Here is a 13,890-nt window from a genome sequence, read left to right as displayed (position 1 = left end):
ATAAACCCACGGAATTCCAGTACGTTATCTTTATCGTACTGTACGGTACGGAAAAATTATTGAGGGTACGGCACGAAATTACGGTAGAGTATTTTAGCCAGGTACGAAGTACGGAAAAACATTCTATACCCTACCGTACTCCCTTAATTTCTTTAAGTGATTCATGATAAGCTTCTGTTTGTATACATTTACAAGATCATTTATTCACGCACATTTCGAGTACTGGACGAAGATATACCAAGTAAAGTGTTTACTGTGCTTTACATATATCAATGGCGGAAAAGCATTAAACCTTGTGTTCGTCTTCACCTTGTCTCCATCGAGTTTATAAATTGAAGCAACCATTTCCTTTGTCGTAATTATTTATTACAATTACTATCGTTGCAACGTCATCTGTAAATGCAGTTTTCTGTGAAGAGGCTGATTTTGAGAGAAATAACATTACAGTTCCTGGGTGACTTAATCTGTTATTGAACCAGTGGTGAACCACTTGTACTCCATATATATATATATGTATGTATGAATATGATATATATATTAGTATATATATATATATATATATATATATATATATATATATATATATATATTTATATATTTATATATTTATATATATATATATATATCTGAAGTATTGTCTGCTACCTACCTTAGCCTTCTGGATAACGACAGTTCTTTCATACTTACACTTGTAGTATTCGTTTAGTTTGTTTGTTTGTATGGCGTTTTTACGTTGCACGTAACCAGTGGTTACTCAGCAACGGTACCAATGGCTTTACATGACTTCCGAACCATGTCGAGAGTGAACTTCTATCACCAGAAATACACATCTCTGACCCCTCAATGTAATGCCCAAGAATCGAACTCGCGGCCACCGAGGTGGCAGGCAAAGACCATACCAACCACACCACTGAGGCGTTTTATTCATTGTCAGGATTGTTTTTTTATCTTAAGGCCTCTAAATTATACGTAATTTCCAGTGGCAATTTCTCTCTCTCTAGTGCCATTTTGCTTGGTGAGACGTACCTGTGCACAGCCTGATTAATCAACCTATATCACGTGTTTAACATACAACTAGAAAACGAATTATATCTAGAAGTGTTTGTGAATTGTCGGTGATAAGCTTAGTGTGAAAATAGTAGGATAAAGTGTCTGCTAAGTTAGTTCATTGAGTAAAGTATTGTAAATTCGATCAGGATGGCAGTAAGCTCCAACTATGGCAAGAGAAGGCGAAATCTTGCTTGCATTGCAGATATGCAGTATGATGAGTCAGCAGGAAGGGAACTGACATTTCTCATCCATGAGATCGATAACAGCCCTAATAAAAAAGATACAAAAGTATTCAGAGACATATTGAAAGGATATGATCATTCAAACTGGAAGAAATCAGCAGAAAATATCATGAAAATAATTGAAGGAGTTCCAAATAAAATTCAAGTGGTCAAGACACTTATAAAGAAAATTTACATCAATCAACATATTCCGACGAAGAAAATGAATAAGGTGAACATTGTGAATATACTAATTGATGCAATAGGAAAAAGAATGCCTAAAGCATGCAAACTGTGTAAGGTGTGGTATAGTACAGTAAATCCACAAAACCTGATCAGGAAATGTTATGCATGCAACATACCCATGCATCCCCAATGCGCTGAAGTCCAGCAAAATACGAGTAAGGATACTAGAGTATTTTGCTCAACATGTCTCTGATGGATAGATAATGTTATTAAATCAAGACTGAATGTGCAAATAATAGAGGATGAAGAAGACGAGCCAGAGGAAGAAGAGAAAAACGGAAAAGAAGAAAACAAAACTGAAATGACAGAACAAAATAATGAAAACAAAGAGCAGGACAAGAGTATGGATGCAGAGATACTCATAGATACTGCATATGAGGCAATCAAGCAGCATACATACGAAGAAATAAATTATGACATAACAACACAAAATAAAATCCGGAAGAGGCTTTACCCATATCTGCATACTGATGGGAAAGAGCAAGAAAAAATAGAAAAGAAAGACAAAGTCTGCACCCTTTTCAAAAGAGGGAATTGCAGATTCGGTGAAAGATGTTACTACAAACATCCCAATTATTAAATCTATGGTAAATGTGCATACCTAGATGGCTATGAGGATGAATGCAGAGATCTACATCCAAAATATGCAAAAACCTAAAAGAAGGAAAAGGATGTAAGTTCAACAAAAATGTAAATATATGCACCCTGTAGCCATGAATCAAAATCAATTAACCCTCTTCGCCGAAGCGGTAAAAAAAAAATTGTCTCCCGTGTGCCGGAGGTGTTTCAGAGTGAGCGCGGAAGCGGAAAATTTTTTTTTTTCAAAAAATCACAGCGTGCTTAGTTTTCAAGATTAAGAGTTCATTTTTGGCTCCTTTTTTTTTTCATTGGCTGAAGTTTAGTATGCAACCATCAGAAATGAAAAAAATTATCATTATCATATATAAATAATGCGATATATGATAGCGCAAAAACCAAATTTCATATATAATTGTATTCAAATCGCGCTGTGCGCAAAACGGTTAAAGGTAACAAGTTACTTTTTTTCGTTGTAATGTACACTAAATTGCGATCATTTTGGTATATAACACATTGTAAAACGATAAAAGCAACACAGAGAAAATATCACAGAATAATGCATGAATTCGTAACGCGCGGACGTAAACAAATATTTTTTTCAAAAATTCACCATAAATCTAAATATTGTCCTAGAGACTTCCAATTTCTTTCAAAATGGAGAAAAATGATTGAATATTACTATACTGTAAGAGTATTAGCTTACAATTGCAGTTTTCGACCATATCTGACGAGTTAAAGTTGACCGAATGTCGAATTTTTTTATATATATTTTTTATATGCAATTATTTCGGAAATAAGAAAAGCTACAACCTTCAAATATTTTTCGTTTTATTCTACATGAAATTGCGCACATTTTAATATATAAAACTCTATGAAATACCTAATATGAAACGGAGCAAATATTCCGAGAATGGTACGTACGCATTTCGGAGATTTGTGGCGGAGAATCCGCGCGCGGAGGGAAGGAAAGATTTTTTTTAAATTCACCATAAATCTAAATATTTTGCTAGAGACTTCGAATTTGTTTCAAGATGAAGATAAATGACTGAATATTACTAGACTGTAAGAGTTTTAGCTTACAATTGCGTTTTTCGACCATTTCGGTAGAGTCAAAGTTGACCGACCGTGGTTTTTTTCTATTTATCGTGATTTATATGCAAATATTTCAAAAATGAGAAAAGTTACAACCTTCAATTATTTAATGTTGTATTCTATATGAAATTGCGCACATTTTCATATATAAAACTTTATGTAACGGCTAATTTAAAATGGTGCAAACATTACCACAATCGCACGTATGATTTTTTCGGAAGAGTTACAGTGCGGACGTAAAGAAAATGTTATTTTTTTCATAAATTCACCATAAATCGAAATATTGTGCTAGAGACTTACAATTTGTTGCAAAGGGAAGTTAAATGCTTGAATATTACTAGAATATAAGCGTTTTAGCTTACAATTGCGTTTTTCGACCATTTCGGTAGAGTCAAAGTTGACCGAAGGTTGAAATTTTGGCAATTATCGTTATTTATATGAAAATATCTCAAAACTGATAAAAGCTACAACCATGGGTTGTTTTTAGATGTATTGTGCATGAAATTGCGCACATTTACATATATAAAACTTTATATAACGGCTAATTTTAAAATGGTGCAAACATTACGACAATCGCATGTATGATTTTTTTCGGAAGAATTACCGCGCGGACGTAAGGAAAAAGTTTTTTCATAAATTCACCATAAATCGAAATATTGTGCTAGAGACTTCCAATTAGTTGCAAAATTAAGGTAAATGATTGAATATTACTAAAATATAAGAGTTTCAGCTTACAATTGCGTTTTTCGACCATTTCGGTAGAGTCAAAGTTGACCGAAGGTTGAAATTTTGGCAATTATCGTTATTTATATGAAAATATCTCAAAACTGATAAAAGCTATAATCATGAGTATTTTATTGCTGTTTTCTACATAAAAATGCGCACATTTTCATATATAATACTTCATGTAACGGCTAGTTTACAATGGTACAAAAATTATGTCAAAGTGACGAAATAATTTCCGAGATGTGTCACAGATACTTTTTAGTGCGGCAAGAAAGAAATTCGCGCTTGCGCGCCTGCATAATGATTGTAAACAAAACAACACCTTGATCCGTGAACTCCCAGCATCCCCCAAGGCGCGTGATTCAAAAGTTTTAGGCTGGTAGGCCTATAAGTATTTTTCCGCGAATTTAAAAAAAAACTTTTGTAAGTCGATGTAAAATACGTCCAGTCGGCACACGGGAGACAAAAATTGTCGACGTAAAATACGTCCAGTCGGCGTAAGAGGGTTAAGTAATCAATTAAATAATAAAATCCAAAATAGAAAAGAAACAAATAAAAAAAGGAACAAAGAACATGAGGTGAAGCAAAAAAACAAGCCATCACCGTGCTTTGGAGTGTCAGCAAAGAATTTACAAGCATCAGCTCCAAGATACAGTGCAAGAGACAAGTACTGTATATACGATGCTAGGGGATATTGCAGATACGGAAAAAATTGCAGATTCATACACAAAATGAATAATTATGATGAAGGAAGATCAAATATATTGGAAAAGTTGGATTTTTTAATGTCAGGATTTCTGGAAATGAAGAAAAGAACAACATACCAGAACAGGAAAGAGACATGGGAAAATCCTTATTATTACCCATATTAAATGAAGGAGATAACACGCAAACCATCTTAGTGATGAATGTGCAGGGTTTAGTTATGAGTAACTCAAAATGAAAAATAGAGTTCTTAGGAGAACTAACCCAAATTGAAAAGAAAACAGATAAATGAATATAAGTGAAACCTGGTATTCCCAAGAGACTGGTAATGATGATCAAATAAAAGGGTTCCAAACTTATAGATCAGATAGAAAAAAATAGGAATCAAGGGGGAACCGGGATATATGGGAAAGACAAAAAACAAGTAAAAATATATGAGAAATATAGTAACTCAGAATGTGAACTAATAGCGGTAGAATTTGAATCTGAAAAATGAATGAACATAGTAATATATAGACCCCCTAATACTAAAGAGTTTGACACAATAATAGAAAAATTGGATGTTATATGTAGAAATCACAAGGACTGGACTATTCTCCTATCCGGAGACTTCAACTTTCCTTTCGTAGATTGAAAAGAATGAATAGGAGATTGTGGTTGTATTTATACATATAAAAAAGAGAGTAATAGTAGTGCAGAAGATAAGAGACAATTCGAAAAGCTATTAGATATGCTACTAGAATAACACATTCAACAAATAAATCACCTGCCAACAAGAAAGGAAAATACTTTAGACCTAGTATTTGTGAACGAGGTGAATTATGTTAAAGAAATAATAATTTATAATGCGAGTATTTCAGACCATAATGTCATAGAATTAACAGTCCATTACAAACAAGTGAAAACAGAGATAAGCAAGAGATGAAAAAGTAGGAAGGATATGGAAAATACAATTTCCACAGTAAAAATATAAAATGGTCAGAAATAAATGAAGAATTAAACAAAGATTGGGATAACATTTTCGTAAGTGATGACATAAGGGTAAATACGGAGATATTATATTTAGAGAAAATAGTTGGATAAAAAAAGGGGCTATATACCGAAGAAGAAAATTAAACATCAGTCATGCATACCAAGAGACAGAAGGATCTTGTCCCAGAAAATCAGAAAGTGGAGAAAAGGTCTTGCAAAAGAAAAGAATGCATGGAAAGTGATGGGACTAAAAAGTAAGATAGAAAATGCAGAACAAAAGATGAAACAATCAAAAGAAAATGAAAATTGGGACTTGGAAGAAAAACACCTAGTAAATATCAAGCAAAACCCCAAACTATTGTACTCATATGCGAAAAAGATGAATAAAAGAAGAATGGAAATAGGCCCTCTAAGAATTGAAAGGAGATTAACGAATGAAAAAAAGGAAATATGCAACATATTGGCAGAAAGTTATAAGAGAGAATTTACCCCTGAATTGATAATGAAGATAATGATACAGAAATAAGAGATGAAAATATTGAATATTTACCAGACATAGATATAAATGAAGCTGATATTGTGCAGGCTATTAATGAAATTAAAAATGGAGCAGAAGTTGGGCCTGATGGTGTCCCTGCTATTTTGTTAAAGAAAGCAGTTCATTCTATCGCAAAGCCGCTTGCAATATTATTAAGACAAAGTGTAGATACAGGCAAAATTTATGATGAGCACAAATTAGCATATATTACCCCTACTTTCAAAAGTGGATCAAGACTAGAGGCAAGTAATTATAGGCCTGTGAGTCTAACGTCACATATTATGAAAGTGTATGAAAGGGTAATGAAGAAAAATATTATGAAACATTTAATAAAAAATAATTTGTTTAAAATAGGACAACATGGTTTTGTACCCGGAAAAAGTACACAAACCTAACTGTTAGTCCACCGTGAGAACATATATAAAAATATGAAAAACGAAAAAGAAACAGATGTGGTTTATCTAGACTTTGCAAAAGCTTTTGACAAGGTAGATCATAATATATTAGCGAAGAAAATTAGAAAACATAATATAGTGGACAAATTAGGAAGAAGGATAAAAGAATTTTTACACAACAGAAAATAGATAGTTATTGCAAATGATGAGAAATCGGATGAAGCTAAGGTAATATCCGGTGTGCCACAAGATACGGTGCTAGCTGCATTGCTGTTTGTTATTATTATGGCAGACATAGACAGTAATGTTAAGGACTCGGTAGTGAGTAGTTTCGCCGATGACACAAGAATAAGTAGAGAAATTACTTGCGATGAAGATAGGAACGCGCTATAAAGAGTCCTTAACGAAGTATATGAATGGGCAGAGGTAAATAGGATGGTATTTAACTCTGATAAATTTGAATCAATAAATTATGGAGATAGAGAAGTAAGCTATATGCATATAGGGGACCTAATAATGAGACAATCACAAATAAGGAAGCAGTTAAAGACCTTGGTGTGATGTTGAATAGGAACATGTTAAGCAATGATCAAATAGCAATCTATTGGCAAAATGTAAAGCAAAAATGGGAATGTTGTTACGGCACTTCAAAACAAGAAAAGCTGAACACATGATTATGCTTTATAAAACATATGTTCGTAGTCCACTTGAATATTGCAATATGATATGATACCCACAATATCAAAGGGATATTGCACAAATAGAGAGTGTACAAAGGTCTTTTACAGCTAGAATAGAAGAAGTTAAGGATCTTGACTACTGGGAAAGACTACAATTTTTAAAATTATATAGTCCAGAAAGAAGAAAGAATGCTTCATGATAATTCAGGCATGGAAACAGAAGGAATTGCCGTAAACATCATGGAGCTAAAAATATCAGAAAGAGCAAGCAGAGGTTGATTAATAGTACCCAAAACTATACCAGGAAAACTAAGGAAAGCACACAGGACATCATTCCACTACGCACCAGCATCGATAATGCAGCGTCTATTCAATGCGTTGCCAGCTCATCTGAGGAATATATCAGGAGTGAGCGTAGATGTATTTAAGAATAAGCTCGACAAATATCTAAGCTGCATCCCAGACCATCGAAGATTGTAAGATGCAAAATATACCGGAAGATGCGTTAGCAACTCTCTGGTAGACATTAGAGGTGCCTCGCACTGAGGGACCTGAGGCAACCCGAACAAGATATAAGATCTGTAAGGTAAGGTAAGGCAACATAACCACTGAGGGCAGCGATCCATTTTCATTCTCACCAAATAAATCTCATACCTATATTATTATTATTATTATTATTATTATTATTATTATTATTATTATTATTATTATTATTATTATTATTATCTCACTTCCTCATTTTCATACAGACGCAGATATTACGAAGAAATAAAGTAAAAAAAAAATAATATGGCTGCCCTTGCAAGTAGCCTACGCGAAACCCTGAAGAAATAGATGTGTCCACACGGAGAAATGAGACGAAAGGAAGAAGAAGAAGAAAAAAAGAAAAATAAAAGTCTTTCCAATTTCCTCGGAAGTCCGGCCCGTCAGGATCCGCTGGTTCTTGGCCGAGGAGTAATTAGATCATGAAGAAAGCCTCGGGGGTTCTGTCACACACCGAACATCAACCCCCACAATCCTCCCAACCCCAACCACAACCCCACCTCGTTCGTTGCTTTCATTCATTTTTTTCATTTTATATCAAACGAGTGGTCGCATGTTCGGCTTCATTTTGCAGGCTCTGAGTATGCTTGGTTCATGCTGATGTTCATTTACTCAGTGTTTTCCCATTTTCAGCCTTCATTTGTTAATGATCTATGCAACCTTTTGTTTGTTTGTATGGTGTTATTACGTTGCATGGAACCAGTTGTTATTCAGCAACGGGACCAATGGCTTTACGTGACTTCTAGCTGAGAACACAAACTTTTATTTTAACATTGTATCACTGCCTTCAGTTTTTATGCCAAGGTATTTATGATATTCGATATTCGTAAATTGTGAGTTTTTCTAAACTTTATGCCGTCATTAGCTGTTAAATCTTCATTTTTACTTAAAAGATGAAGCAGTTCTATGATTCATATAAACGACCATTTTAACGCAATGGGTAACAAGGGCCTCAGTGGCGTGATCGGCATGGTCTTGGCCTGCCACCTTGGTGGCCGCGAGTTTGATTCTTGGGCATTCTACTGAGGGGTTAGAGATGTGTATTTCTGGTGATAGAAGTCCACTCTCGATGTGGTCCGGAAGTCACGTAAAGCCGTTGGTCCCGTTGCTGAATAACCACTGGTTCCATGCAAGGTAATAACACCATACAAACAAACAAGCAATGAGTAACATTTAAAATTTTGTTTCGTTTGTCTTGCCTTTTTTTTCTTCGTCGTAGACCTCATTGTTGCTGTTGCTGAGACTAGAATAGTTCAACAAGCTGAGGTGGTTCGAACAACCTGATACAGATTGAGAAAAGACTCCTACTACTATACTTTTCTTTCATCATAATTTATCGGGTTGCGGAGTAAAGGTCTACTACGCCCTACGCCATCCTTTGTATCCCCTTACCTCGTTATTTATATCTCTTGTGGCACTGGGCAACATGGGTCCTGGTTGGACAAGTTGGTAATGTGCTCGACTACCAATCTCAGGGTCCGGGTTCGATTCCCCGCTCTGCCAACGAGGAATCAGAGGAATTTGTTTCTGGTGATAGAAATTCATTGCTCGATGTGGTTCGGATCCCACAATAAGCTGTTGTAGGTCCCGTTGCTAAGTAACCAATTGGTTCGCAGCCACGTAAAAATATCTAATCCTTCGGGTCAGCCCTAGGAGAGCTGTTAATCAGCTCAGTGGTCTGGTAAAACAAAGATTTATTAAACTGGGCGACAAGTAGGGGTAAATCAGCGAACTTCCAACACCGGTAGTTGAGCAAACTCGCTGGTAGTTCCAGGTGTCGTGAAGAAGCCTGACACGGAGCGACTATGCTGCCAGTGACAGTAAAAATGTGTAACGAGTGTGTATGTATATACATGCATCCTATACACTGACACACACAATAAACATATATACATATAATTTATATACATGTAGTAAGTATGTTCACTTGTACATATACACAGACATATACGTCATGTATGCATAATAATGCGTAAATACATTCATGTACCCACGTATATTATATATATTATGCATATAACATATTTATATAAATATATATATATATATATATATATATATATATATATGATTAATTTATTTATTCACAAGGCTTCATAATACTGTTTTATACGACATGGGTTTACATTATATATATAATATATATATATATATATATATATATATAATATATATATATATATATATATATATATATATATATATTTGATAATTTATTTATTCACAAGGCTTCATAATACTTGTTTTATAACGACATGTTTACATTATATATATATATATATATATATATATATATATTTATATATATATATAATATATATATATATATATATATATATATATATATATATATATATATATATATTTTTGATTAATTTATTTATTCACAAGGCTTCATAATACTTTTTATACGACATGGCTTTTACATATATATATATATATATATATATATATATTATATATATATATATATATATAATGATTATATAATTTATTCACAAGGCTTCATAATATTTGTTTTTATACGACATGGTTATATATATATATATATATATATATATATATATATATATATATATATATATATATATATATATATATATATATATATTGATTAATTAATTTATTCACAAGGCTTTCATAATACTTGTTTTATACGACAGATTTACATTATGCTAGAATTGTAAGGAATTAACTAATGGTACCATGCACGCGGCTACGCAGTTCCTACAAGATAACATTTCAATTCATCTACCAGCAGTTGTGGACATAACTATGAAATGCCAAAGCTTTTTGAGGTCAACCAGATTTTTTTAAAAACGTTGCGCAATATTTAAGAAGAATTTAACTTAAAAGTATTTAGTTTTTTTTTTTTTATAATGTAGCATCTCAAAGCTTTATGAGGTCAACGATTTGTTTGCCAAACGACCTTCACTATCTGTACCCTCACCCCCCTAGCTCACCATTAAAAATGTCGCTCAATATTTAACAAGAAAAAAAGTCAAGATTTTTCTATAAGATAACTTAAACATTCTTTTCACCTGCGTTAAATAATTTTTTTCATCGTGTATAAAAGTTTTTTCCCTTCCGTCAAATCCAATATTTATTCAAGAAGCTTAAGACCAGTTTGTCCAAGTTAGTGTAGCTGACCATCATACTCAAATTTTCATATTAACGAATGGAAATATAATTACTTTGTACTATCCATGAAACAAATATGAAATTTAGTTTTACCTTCTAATTACATTATAATTACTTAACACTATCTCCATGAAACAAATATGAAATTAAGTTTTACCTTGTAATTACACATTGCTCTAAGGTAATGAAATTACTTATGTAGTAAAATTACGTAATTTAATTGTTTTTGCTCTCAATGCATTTGACTGCGGTCTTAGTACTATACCTACATTTAAGCATTAGTAGGGCGTTATATTTCAACTTCGTCCCACTGACTAGCTAAGAGCACTTGAGGCGTCACAACCAACACCCACACCACGTTTCCAGGAGGGTGACTTACGTTAATTTGCTTAAATTTAAAGTTTTACATTTCAATTTTGATGTAGGCCTTTCACTGTGTATCCAGCCACACTTTAATTCCTGCTAAATAGTTATATTTCTAAAGCAGTTTTTGCCTTCAGCATCTGTAATTATATGGATGATAAACCAGATTCCACATACTTATAGTTTTCCCCTATTAGATTACCGAGGAAATAGACAAGAAATAAAAATGAGATTACCGAGGAAGTAGACAAGAAATAAAAATGAGATTACCGAGGAAGTAGACAAGAAATAAAAACTAGATCAATTATTTATTAAATAAAAATTACAATACACGGTCAAATGGCAGGTTTACGAACGCAGAATATCCCAGGAACCTAACTTACAAACATATCAGGATTTTAATGAAACGGGCAGCATGTAAAATTTAGAAATTAAATTAATATTAGTTTACAATGATCTTGTATACATCTTGGTTAATAAAAAAAATTACAATACACAGTCAAATGGTAGGTTTACGAATGCAGAATATCCCAGGATGGATAATTTAGAAATGAAAGGAGTAGAAGCGACTAACATCTATCTTGTCGAAATCTTGGAAACCTAGAAATATCAGCCAAACACTGAAAGTTCTCAAATCTGCCCCTTGTCTGCGTGACATTTTCTTGAATTCTGGTTCCTCCAGCAAGTTGTGACCTGTAACATAAAAACAACGCAGCAGAAAATGTTCTTACGGCAAGTGCTTGGTAACTCCGTTAGCGATAATGTTAACCCTAAAGCCCCGTCCACACGGTCGAACTTTGCCCGAGAGGCTTGTTCGATGTGACGTCAGAAGCGGGAAAATGTGACGTTAGAAGCGGAGAAATGTGGAGAAGGTCGTGACTTTTCCCGCTTCTGACGTCACATCGAACAAAGTCTGTCGGGCAAAGTTCGACCGTGTGGACGGGGCTTTACACTTCTTGAAAGAAGCTAGACATTTAACTTTAAAGGTAATTAGGTTATAAAAAACCACGAGTTACGTTTCGCAAATCAATGCCCACTTGTTTTTGATGATTTTCAAGAGATGAGGTATTGGGTAAGCGAGCCCTATTTTCGTAAATAAATTTATCAAAAAACCTAAGTATAATTATTTGAAAAATTATGATTAAGACAAACTAAAAACGAAAATGCATGACAAAAAATTCCTTTAAACTTAAAACATTGGCGGAAAACAAAATACCTCCTACATACCTGTTCTTAAGAGAGCAGCTTTATCATGCGTGAAACTTTACCGTCACAACAGGAACTCAAAAAGACAAACTCGTACCAAAAGCACTCTGGAAAAGAGAAATATTTAACTTACTCCAAATCTAGTAAATTTTGGGCGTTTACTCGCGTCAGATTATTGGAAAACCCCCACAGAAATAGTTATAATGGCTACCAAAGATTTGTACGAGACTAAACACGCAGATTCGAAAATCTCTTGAACTATTGTGTAATATTAGCAAATATAATAAAGTTCCACTGTTACCTTGCAGAAGCCCGGGGTTTATAATAACTTGACCAACGAAGCGATAATAATCGATGGAAATCTTAAGCGCCAACTGTAGTAGAGTCGCGTGATAGCAATTTTTCGTAAAGACTAAACAGCAGGGCCAATTACACTACGATGAATTAAGGGGGAATTGAATACGCCATTTCTGAGGTAAAAAGGATTACTTTGCAAGCTCCTGATAAACATCTACCGACCGGAACGATGTGACAGTCGAAGGTTCAAATGACTCCGAAGTTCCGAACTTCCGATCTTGAACGATGTTGTCATTTGCCAAGGACTCTAAAATATATTAGTAGTGTCTTGCTTCCTGGTACATGACCGAATGCGGCCTATGGATATCCTTGAAGTAGCAAATTTTGCAAGTAATTATTTGTATTTCCTGCTCGCTTCTTTTACTTGTCTTTCAAGGAAGTTTAAGATATAGCACTTATGAATAGGTTTGCCTGAACGGACTCTTAATTTCTTTTAGAGCTCACGAGATAATTTGTAGCATAAGCCTGTCGCACATTTCTGTTCATCACTGTGATGAAATAACTTTTACCAACAAGTTTCATAAGTCTTAAGTACTGTGCTGCTATCACCTGAGCCACTGTTATGTTGGGGATTCATTAAAAACATCTATGGTGCAAAGATGTGTAGCCTGCAAGGTGAATCTTATGTACTATCAAGTACTTGAATCCCACCTTCGCGGCGGTTTCATATATATATATATATATATATATATATATATAATATATATATATATATATATATATATATGTGATACTGTTTTGGATTTTAGGGGATATTGTATGGATCTTAGGTACTATTAAGTACTTGGATTCCATCTTCGTGGTGGTTATATGTATAAGTATATATATATATATATATATATATATATATATATATATATATATATATATATATATACATATATATATATTTACCTATATAGGCTATATGATCATATAAAGATATATATGAATATATATAGTATATATATATATACTATATATATATATATATATAGGGACCTAACTTATCTATGGATCAACAACAGGCAGAAGATACAGCCGTGATACTTGGTTTTCCTGAATGCTCGCATTCAGGAGGGGTGCCTGTCGGTGTT

At 33.6% G+C, this 13,890-nt stretch overlaps 1 long non-coding RNA gene across 1 annotated transcript; it reads right to left on the bottom strand.

Annotated features, from left to right (window-relative positions):
- Window positions 1-11,547: 11,547 nt before the first annotated feature.
- On the bottom strand, window positions 11,548-12,986 carry LOC135196066 (uncharacterized). The gene is made up of 3 exons (XR_010310314.1): window positions 12,759-12,986; window positions 12,479-12,564; window positions 11,548-11,944 (listed from the first exon to the last, which is right to left on the bottom strand). It is a non-coding gene; the product is annotated as an uncharacterized LOC135196066 (long non-coding RNA).
- Between the last annotated feature and the right edge of the window lie 904 nt (window positions 12,987-13,890).

The sequence above is a fragment of the Macrobrachium nipponense genome, chromosome 17 (assembly GCF_015104395.2).
Source record: "Macrobrachium nipponense isolate FS-2020 chromosome 17, ASM1510439v2, whole genome shotgun sequence".
Taxonomy (NCBI): domain Eukaryota; kingdom Metazoa; phylum Arthropoda; class Malacostraca; order Decapoda; family Palaemonidae; genus Macrobrachium; species Macrobrachium nipponense.
This window is presented reverse-complemented; position numbering and strand designations above follow the sequence as displayed.